General features: G+C 47.9%; 1 protein-coding gene across 1 annotated transcript in view; it reads left to right on the top strand.

Moving 5' to 3' along the window:
* The first annotated feature begins 9,662 nt into the window (after window positions 1-9,662).
* Window positions 9,663-9,808, top strand: part of LOC119353036 (acetyl-CoA carboxylase 2-like) — a 14,441-nt gene continuing 14,295 nt past the window's right edge. Inside the window, exon 1 of the mRNA XM_037619612.1 lies at window positions 9,663-9,808. The gene's annotated coding sequence lies outside the window, so the exon portion shown is untranslated.

The following is a 9,808-nucleotide window of genomic DNA, read 5'->3' as shown; positions in this document are numbered from 1 at the left end:
GATGACGATCCCCGGACTCCGATCCAGCAAAGTGTCGGGGAAGAGTTCCGTCAGCACGACGGCGTGGTGACGATCTTGATGTACTACTGCAGCAGGGCTTCGCCTAAACTCCGCTACAATATTATCGAGGACTATGGTGGCTGGGGCGCCGCACACGGCTAAGGAAAAGATCACGTGGATCAACTTGTGTGTTTCTGGGGTGCCCCTGCCTCCATATATAAAGGACTAAAGGGGGGAGGCTGGCCGGCCAAGGAGGGCGCGCCAGGAGAGTCCTACTCCCTCTGGGAGTAGGATTCCCCCCCCCCCAATCCTAGTTGGAATAGGATTCGCGGAGGGGGGAAAAGAGAGAGAGGGGTCGGCCCCCTCTCCTTGTCCTATTCGGACCAAGGGAGGGGAGGGGCGCGCGGCCCATGAGGGGCTGCCTCTTATCTTTTCCACTAAGGCCCATCATGGCCCATATAGCTCCCGGGGGGTTCCGGTAACCTCCCGGTACTCCGGTAAAATCCCGATTTCACCCGGAACACTTCTGATATCCAAACATAGGCTTCCAATATATCAATCTTTATGTCTCGACCATTTCGAGACTCCTCGTCATGTCCGTGATCACATCCGGGGCTCCGAACAATCTTCGGTACATCAAAATGCATAAACTCATAATATAACTGTCATCATAACCTTAAGCGTGCGGACCCTACGGGTTCGAGAACAATGTAGACATGACCGAGACACGTCTCTGGTCAATAACCAATAGCGGGACCTGGATGCCCATATTGGCTCCTACATATTCTACGAAGATCTTTATCGGTCAGACCGCATAACAACATACGTCATTCCCTTTGTCATCGGTATGTTACTTGCCCGAGATTCGATCGTCGGTATTTCAATACCTAGTTCAATCTCGTTGCCGGCAAGTCTCTTTACTCGTTCTGTAATACATCATCCCGCAACTAACTCATTAGTTGCAATGCTTGCAAGGCTAAAGTGATGTGCATTACCGAGAGGGCCCAGAGATACCTCTCCGACAATCGGAGTGACAAAACCTAATCTCGAAATACGCCAACCCAACATGTACCTTTGGAGACACCTCTAGTACTCCTTTATAATCACCCAGGTACGTTGTGACGTTTGGTAGCACCCAAAGTTTTCCTCCGGTAAACGGGAGTTGCATAATCTCATAGTTATAGGAACATGTATAAGTCATGAAGAAAGCAATAGCAACATACTAAACGATCGGGTGCTAAGCTAATGGAATGGGTCATGTCAATCAGATCATTCACTTAATGATGTGATCCCGTTAATCAAATAACAACTCATTGTTCATGGTTAGGAAACATAACCATCTTTGATTAACGAGCTAGTCAAGTAGAGGCATACTAGTGACACTTTGTTTGTCTATATATTCACACATGTATTATGTTTCCGGTTAATACAATTTTAGCATGAATAATAAACATTTATCATGATATAAGGAAATAAATAATAACTTTATTATTGCCTCTAGGGCATATTTCCTTCAGCATTACGCTCGAGATTCATTCAGAATAAACCATTCACCATTGGAGCATGACCATAAAACATATCTCTCATATAAATAGAACAACCATTATTCTCGGATTTAAATGAGTAGCCATCTCGAATTAAACGAGATCCTAATACAATGTTCATGCTCAAAGCTAGCACTAAATAACAATTATTGAGGTTTAAAACTAATCCCGTAGGTAAATGTAGAGGTAGCGTGCCGACGGCGATCACATCGACCTTGGAACCATTCCCGACGCGCATCGTCACCTCGTCCTTCGCCAGTCTCCGCTTATTCCGCAGCTCCTGCTTTGAGTTACAAATGTGAGCAACTGCACCGGTATCAAATACCCAGGAGCTACTACGAGTACTGGTAAGGTACACATCAATTACATGTATATCACATATACCTTTCGTGATGCCGTCCTTCTTGTCCGCTAAGTATTTGGGGCAGTTCCGCTTCCAGTGACCACTTCCCTTGCAATAAAAACACTCAGCCTCGGGCTTGGGTCCATTCTTTGGCTTCTTCCCGGCAGCTTGCTTACCGGGCGCGGCAACTCCCTTGCCGTCCTTCTTGAAGTTCTTCTTACCCTTGCCTTTCTTGAACTTAGTGGTTTTATTCACCATCAACACTTGATGTTCCTTTTTGACTTCTACCTCTGCTGATTTCAGCATAGCAAATACTTCAGGAATGGTCTTTACCATCCCCTGCATATTGAAGTTCATCACAAAGCTCTTGTAGCTCGGTGGAAGCGATTGAATGATTCTGTCAATGACCGCGTCATCCGGGAGATTAACTCCCAGCTGAGTCAAGCGGTTATGTAACCCAGACATAGTGAGTATGTGCTCACTGACAGAACTATTTTCCTCCATCTTACAGCTGAAGAACTTGTCGGAGACTTCATATCTCTCGACCCGGGCATGAGCTTGAAAAACCATTTTCAGCTCTTCGAACATCTCACATGCTCCGTATCTCTCAAAACGCTTTTGGAGCCCCGGTTCTAAGCTGTAAAGCATGCCGCACTGAACGAGGGAGTAATCATCGAAACATGTCTGCCAAGCGTTCATAACGTCTTGTTCTGCAGGGAGAACAGGTGCTTCACCTAGCGGTGCTTGTAGGGCATAATCTTTTTTGGCAGCTATGAGGATGATCCTCAGGTTCCGGACCCAGTCTGTATAGTTGCTGCCATCGTCTTTCAGCTTGGTTTTCTCTAGGAACGCGTTGAAGTTGAGGACAACGTTGGCCATTTGATCTACAAGACATGTTGTAAAGGTTTTAGACTAAGTTCATGATAATTAAGTTCATCTGATCAAATTATTCAATGAACTCCCACTCAGATAGACATCCCTCCAGTCATCTAAGTATAACATGATCCGAGTTAACTAGGCCGTGTCCGATCATCACGTGAGACGGACTAGTCAACGTCGGTGAACATCTTCATGTTGATCGTATCTTCTATACGACTCATGCTCGACCTTTCGGTCTTCTGTGTTCCGAGGCCATGTCTGTACATGCTAGGCTCATCAAGTCAACCTAAGTGTTTGCATGTGTAAATCTGTCTTACACCCGTTGTATGTGAACATTGGAATCTATCACACCCGATCATCACGTAGTGCTTCGAAACAACGAACTGTCGCAACGGTGCACAGTTAGGGGGAACAATTTTTGAAATTATTATGAGGGATCATCTTATTTACTACCGTCGTTCTAAGTAAACAAGATGTAAAAACATGATAAACATCACATGCAATCAAATAATAATAGTGGCATGATATGGCCAATATCACATAGCTCCTTTGATCTCCATCTTGGGGCTCCATGATCATCTTGTCACCGGCATGACACCATGATCTCCATTATCATGATAGCCATCATCGTGTCTCCATGAAGTTGCTCGCCAACTATTACTTCTACTACTATGGCTAACACGTTTAGCAATAAAGTAAAGTAATTTACATGGCGTTTCTCAATGACACGCAGGTCATACAAAAAATAAAGACAACTCCTATGGCTCCTGCCGGTTGTCATACTCATCGACATGCAAGTCGTGATTCCTATTACAAGAACATGATCTCATACATCACATATATATCATTCATCACAACTTTGGCTATATCACATCACATAACACTTGCTGCAAAAACAAGTTAGACGTCCTCTAATTGTTGTTGCAAGTTTTACGTGGCTGCAATAGGGTTCTAGCAAGAACGTTTTCTTACCTACGTGAAAGCCACAACGTGATTTCTCAACTTCTATTTACCCTTCATAAGAACCCTTTTCATCGAATTCGCTCTAACTAAAGTGGGAGAGACAGACACCCGCCAGCCACCTTATGCAACTAGTGCATGTTAGGCGGTGGAACCGGTCTCACGTAAGCGCACATGTAAGGTTGGTCCGGGCCGCTTCATCCCGCAATACCGTTGAAGCAAAATAAGACTAGTAGCGGCAAGAAAGTTGACAACATCTACGCCCACAACAAATTGTGTTCTACTCATGGAAAGAGAACTACGCATAGACCTAGCTCATGATGCCACTGTTGGGGAACGTTGCAGAAAACAAAAATTTTCCTACGGTTTCACCAAGATCCATCTATGAGTTCATCTAGCAACGAGTGATCGGATTGCATCTACATACCTTTGTAGATCGCGAGCGGAAGCGTTCAAGAGAACGGGGATGAGGAAGTCGTACTCGACGTGATCCAAATCACCGGAGATCCTAGCGCCGAACGGACGGCACCTCCGCGTTCAACACACGTACGGTCAGCGTGACGTCTCCTCCTTCTTGATCCAGCAAGCGGGAAGGAGAGGTTGATGAAGATCCAGCAGCACGACGGCGTGGTGGTGGATGCAGGAGTCACCGCAGCAGGGCTTCGCCGTTCTACTGCAAGAGGGAGAGGTGTAGCAGGGGAGAGGGAGGCGCCAAGAGTCAAGGGTGCGGCTGCCCCTCCCTCCCCCCCCTTTATATAGGCTCCCCAAGGGGGGGCGCCGGCCCTAGGAGATGGGATCTCCTAGGGGGGCGGCGGCCAAGGGTGGAGTGGCCCCCAAGGCAAGTGGGGCGCCCCCCACCCTACGGTTTCCCACCCTAGGCGCAGGGGGTGGGCCAAGGGGGGCGCACCAGCCCACTATGGGCTGGTTCCCCTCCCCACTTCAGCCCATGGGGCCCTCCGGGATGGGTGGCCCCACCCGGTGGACCCCCGGGACCCATCCGATGGTCCCGGTACAATACCGGTGACCCCCGAAACTCTCCCGATGGCCGAAACTGCACTTCCTATATATAATTCTTCACCTCCGGACCATTCCGGAACTCCTCGTGACGTCCAGGATCTCATACGGGACTCCGAACAACTTTCGGGTTACTGCATATTCATATCTCTACAACCCTAGCGTCACCGAACCTTAAGTGTGTAGACCCTACGGGTTCGGGAGACATGTAGACATGACCGAGATGGCTCTCCGGTCAATAACCAACAGCGGGATCTGGATACCCATGTTGGCTCCCACATGCTCCTCGATGATCTCATCGGATGAACCACGATGTCGAGGATTCAAGCAACCCCGTATACAATTCCCTTTGTCAATCGGTACGTTACTTGCCCGAGATTCGATCGTTGGTATCCCAATACCTCGTTCAATCTCGTTACCGGCAAGTCACTTTACTCGTACCGTAATGCATGATCCCGTGACCAGACACTTGGTCACTTTGAGCTCATTATGATGATGCATTACCGAGTGGGCTCAGAGATACCTCTCCGTCATACGGAGTGACAAATCCCAGTCTCGATTCGTGCCAACCCAACAGACACTTTCAGAGATACTTGTAATGTACCTTTATAGTCACCCAGTTACGTTGTGACGTTTGGCACACCCAAAGCACTCCTACGGTATCCGGGAGTTACACGATCTCATGGTCTAAGGAAAAGATACTTGACATTGGAAAAACTCTAGCAAACGAACTATACGATCTTGTGCTATGTTTAGGATTGGGTCTTGTCCATCACATCATTCTCCTAATGATGTGATCTTGTTATCAATGACATACAATGTCCATAGTCAGGAAACCATGACTATCTGTTGATCAACGAGCTAGTCAACTAGAGGCTTACTAGGGACATGTTGGTGTCTATGAATTCACACATGTATTACGATTTCCGGATAACACAATTATAGCATGAATAAAAGACAATTATCATGAACAAGGAAATATAATAATAATGCTTTTATTATTTCCTCTAGGGCATATTTCCAACATGCACCGCGTCCGTAGTGTCTCTCGCTTCCTTGCCATCGACTCATGGGACACCCGGTACCCGGAAGCGCCCCACCATCTTCTGCACGCATCCGCACACTTCTTCTTTGCACCGGTATCTCAATCGAGTTACCGGAACCGGAACGTTGCCGTGGCACCGTTTTCGTTATTGTTGCCGTGGCACCCCTTTTCTTTCCACCACGGTGACAAATGCTTCATAATGCTCTTGTTAACTTTTAATAAAAATTGCATAAATTTGCACATGTCATCCGCATCATGATAACAACAATTAAAATGTTTAAAATTGTTGTTTGCATTAAATTGCTAAATGCACATGAGGATTTACCGGAATTGTTGTTTGATGTTTTCGGCCTCATTTAAAATGCCTAACCGTGTATTTTACTTATGCTTCACCTCTTGCCATGCTAACCAACATTTAATATTGTTGAGTACATAAACGGGAGAGAACTAAATAAGTCATGTGGTGTTCCATCAATATGCAACTCGTTGCATATTGAGCTCCACTTAATTTGTAGTTTTGCTTGTTGCACTTTGCCATGCCATGCATATTTAAACCGGACATGCATCATCTTTGATTGTGCATCATGCCATGTTTATGCTTGTTGGTTTACCATGTTGTTTTCTTCTTTCCGGTGTTGCTTCTTCGGATTAGTTTCGATAACGTCGCGTTCGTGGGGATTCGTTCAACTACGTTCGTTTGTTTCTTCTTCATGGACTCATTCTTCTTCCTTGCGGGATCTCAGGCAAGATGACCATACCCTCGAAATCACTTCTATCTTTGCTTGCTAGTTGCTCGCTCTATTGCTATGCTGCGATACCTACCACTTGCTTTATCATGCCTCCCATATTGCCATGTCAAGCCTCTAACCCACCCTTCCTAGCAAACCGTTGTTTGGCTATGTTACCGCTTTGCTCAGCCCCTCTTATAACATTGCTAGTTGCAGGTGAAGACGAAGTTTGTTCCATGTTTGAAACATGGATATGTTGGGATATCACAATATCTCTTATTTATATTAATGCATCTATATACTTGGTAAAGGGTGGAAGGCTCGGCCTTATGCCTGGTGTTTTGTTCCACTCTTGCCGCCCTAGTTTCCGTCATACCAGTGTTATGTTCCTTGATTTTGCGTTCCTTACACGGTTGGGTGTTATGGGAACCCCTTGACAGTTCGCTTTGAATAAAACTCCTCCAGCAAGGTCCAACCTTGGTTTTACATTTGCCTTACCTAGCCTTTTTCCCTTGGGTTTCCAGAGCCCGAGGGTCATCTTTATTTTAACCCCCCCGGGCCAGTGCTTCTCTAAGTGTTGGTCCAACCTGAGCGATGTCCGGCGCCCCTGGGCAACCAGGGTCTATGCCAACCCGATGTCTGGCTCATCCGGTGTGCCCTGAGAACGAGATATGTGCAGCTCCTATCGGGATTTGTCGGCACATCGGACGGCTTTGCTGGTCTTGTTTTACCATTGTTGAAATGTCTTGTAACCGGGATTCCGAGTCTGATCGGGTTTTCCTGGGAGAAGGAATATCCTTTGTTGACCGTGAGAGCTTGTGATGGGCTAAGTTGGGACACCCCTGCAGGGTTTTGAACTTTTGAAAGCCGTGCCCGCGGTTATGGGCAAATGGGAATTTGTTAATATCCGGTTGTAGAAAACATGACACTTAACTTAATTTAAAATGCATCAACCGCGTGTGTAGCCGTGACGGTCTCTTTCCGGCGGAGTCCGGGAAGTGAACACGGTTCTTATGTTATGCTTCAACGTAAGTAGTTTCAGGATCACTTCTTGATCACTTTTAGTTCCTCGACCGTGCTTTGCTTCTCTTATCGCTCTCATTTGCGTAAGTTAGCCACCATATATGCTAGTGCTTGCTGCAGCTCCACCTCACTACCTCTTACCTACCCATAAGCTTAAATAGTCTTGATCTCGCGGGTGTGAGATTGCTGAGTCCCCACGACTCACAGATTACTTCCAAAACCAGTTGCAGGTGCCGTTGATACCAGTGCAGAGGACGCAGCTGAGCTCAAGTGGGAGCTCGATGAAGACCATGTTCGTTGTGTTGTTTCGTTTCTTTTCGTTCAGTAGTGGAGCCCAGTCGGGGCGATCGGGGATCTAGCATGAGGGGTGGTCTTCTTTTATTTTGGTTCCGTAGTCGGACCTTGATTATATTCTGAATGATGTAATGCTATATTTATGTATTGTGTGAAGTGGCGATTGTAAGCCAACTCTGTATCCCTTTGTTATTCAGTACATGAGATGTGTAAAGATTATCCCTCTTGCGACATGCCTACCATGCAGTTATGCCTCTAAGTCATGCTCCGACACGTGGGTGTTACAACATCCCTCACACCGTATGTTCAAACTCAAGCAGGAAGTATCCATGTCGTCCTATGGGGGTCACGAGCTAGAACTAACCGAACCGTTCGTGCAGCCCCATGGTTGTCCTCGCGTGCTTGCCCTACCTCCCTCACACAGACACTGGGCGAGGCGAAGTCCCTAAAGAAACTGATACATGCACTATTTTTTGTAACATGGTAGTAATCACACCTTTAAAACGAGCACAACAGATGAAGTTAGGAGGTTGATTTGCGTTCAATAATGTAACCGTGTATCATACTGTACAAAGTTTCAAAATCCAAATTAAATGTCGAGAATCATTATTAGGTGAGCTTAGACCTACAGAATAGAACATGAACGCATGTATTCCGATGACAAAGGAGGAGGAACCAAGTGAGTTCACCCTAACCTAATCATGGCGACAACCAACATCCATTAAAGTGGCGAGAGGAGGTTCATGCCCAGATTTCGGGTATTCGGGGGAAAGAAACGGTTGTGCCCCTCATGTTGGAGCAACGATGACGTTGCTTCTGTGCTAGGTGCAAGGCAACGCCGTTTGCCAGCACATTGGAAGTAAACATAGGGTTATGAGGAAAGGGGCGAGGGAAATTGGATTGAGACAAGGAAGGGTGCTGGCATGATCAAGAGACGACGTGATCATTGTGAAGGAGGTACTGTGGCCCACACGTCGGCATACAATTGCGATGGGATAAGGCGGGTGCAGAGTATGCACCATGAAAGATCACATACAATCGCCTACCCCCTTCAACAAGATGACCGAACACCACCGACGAGTTAAAACCAAAGATACACGGGACCTGCCAAAAAAAGGGTTCAAGCGCGTACATTAACAAAACCGTTTATGGCTCCCAATTAAAACCTAGGAATCATGTACTTATATATTTTACATAAGCACGATAGGACGATGTCGAACGGACGCCACAATCGCCAACCATGATCGAACACCACCCAAAGCCACGAGCGCACAGCAACGAAAAGTCGACGTGTTCCCCGAAATTACGCGTGCCCATAAACAGAACCTCCCGACATCGTCGACGACGACGACGACCAGCTCCAACAACAGAAACGGCACACGTGTTTCACACACTGTTTTCTCCGGTGGCGACGACGTTGCGCATGGCAGGAAGGAATGTCACGATCGGGGCAGGTCCAATCCGCCCAACCACTAAACCTTAATCCAACAACGACACTGTTCTAATCCACCTATGACGTTCTCCCCCTACGGCCGCCTGCCACCGTCCTCCAAACCGGGACACGCCAAGACGCGCCGCGAGAGAGCGAGCGACCACGACCCATCACAATCACAATCACAAGGAGAGAAAAATCAAAACCCAAACCCCACGGCCAGCGCGGCGGGCAGGGGGCAGCGTGGGAGCCGTCGGATGGGCGGATCGGGGCCGTCCGCTTGGCGGGGCGATGGGCGTCACGTGCGGGGGCGCCAGGGGGAGGCGGAGTCCCCGAAGAGGGCCGGGAATTTATTATTTTAGGCCGCACAGCCCCCATCTCCGTCCCTCTCCCCTCACCCCCTCGGGATATCCGCCCGCGCTCCACTCTCCCCCCGTCTCCGGCACCGTGCGCGCCGCCGCCGCCGCTAAGATCCAGCCCCTCGTCCGCTCCGCCACGCGCCAGCGCCCAGCACGCGTCGGCCCGTCCGCCCCCGCCGCCCCCGAG

This window comes from Triticum dicoccoides, chromosome 2A, assembly GCF_002162155.2.
Source record: "Triticum dicoccoides isolate Atlit2015 ecotype Zavitan chromosome 2A, WEW_v2.0, whole genome shotgun sequence".
NCBI classification, from domain to species: domain Eukaryota; kingdom Viridiplantae; phylum Streptophyta; class Magnoliopsida; order Poales; family Poaceae; genus Triticum; species Triticum dicoccoides.
The sequence above is the reverse complement of the archived record's forward strand: the minus strand, read 5'-3'. Positions and strand labels throughout refer to the sequence as shown.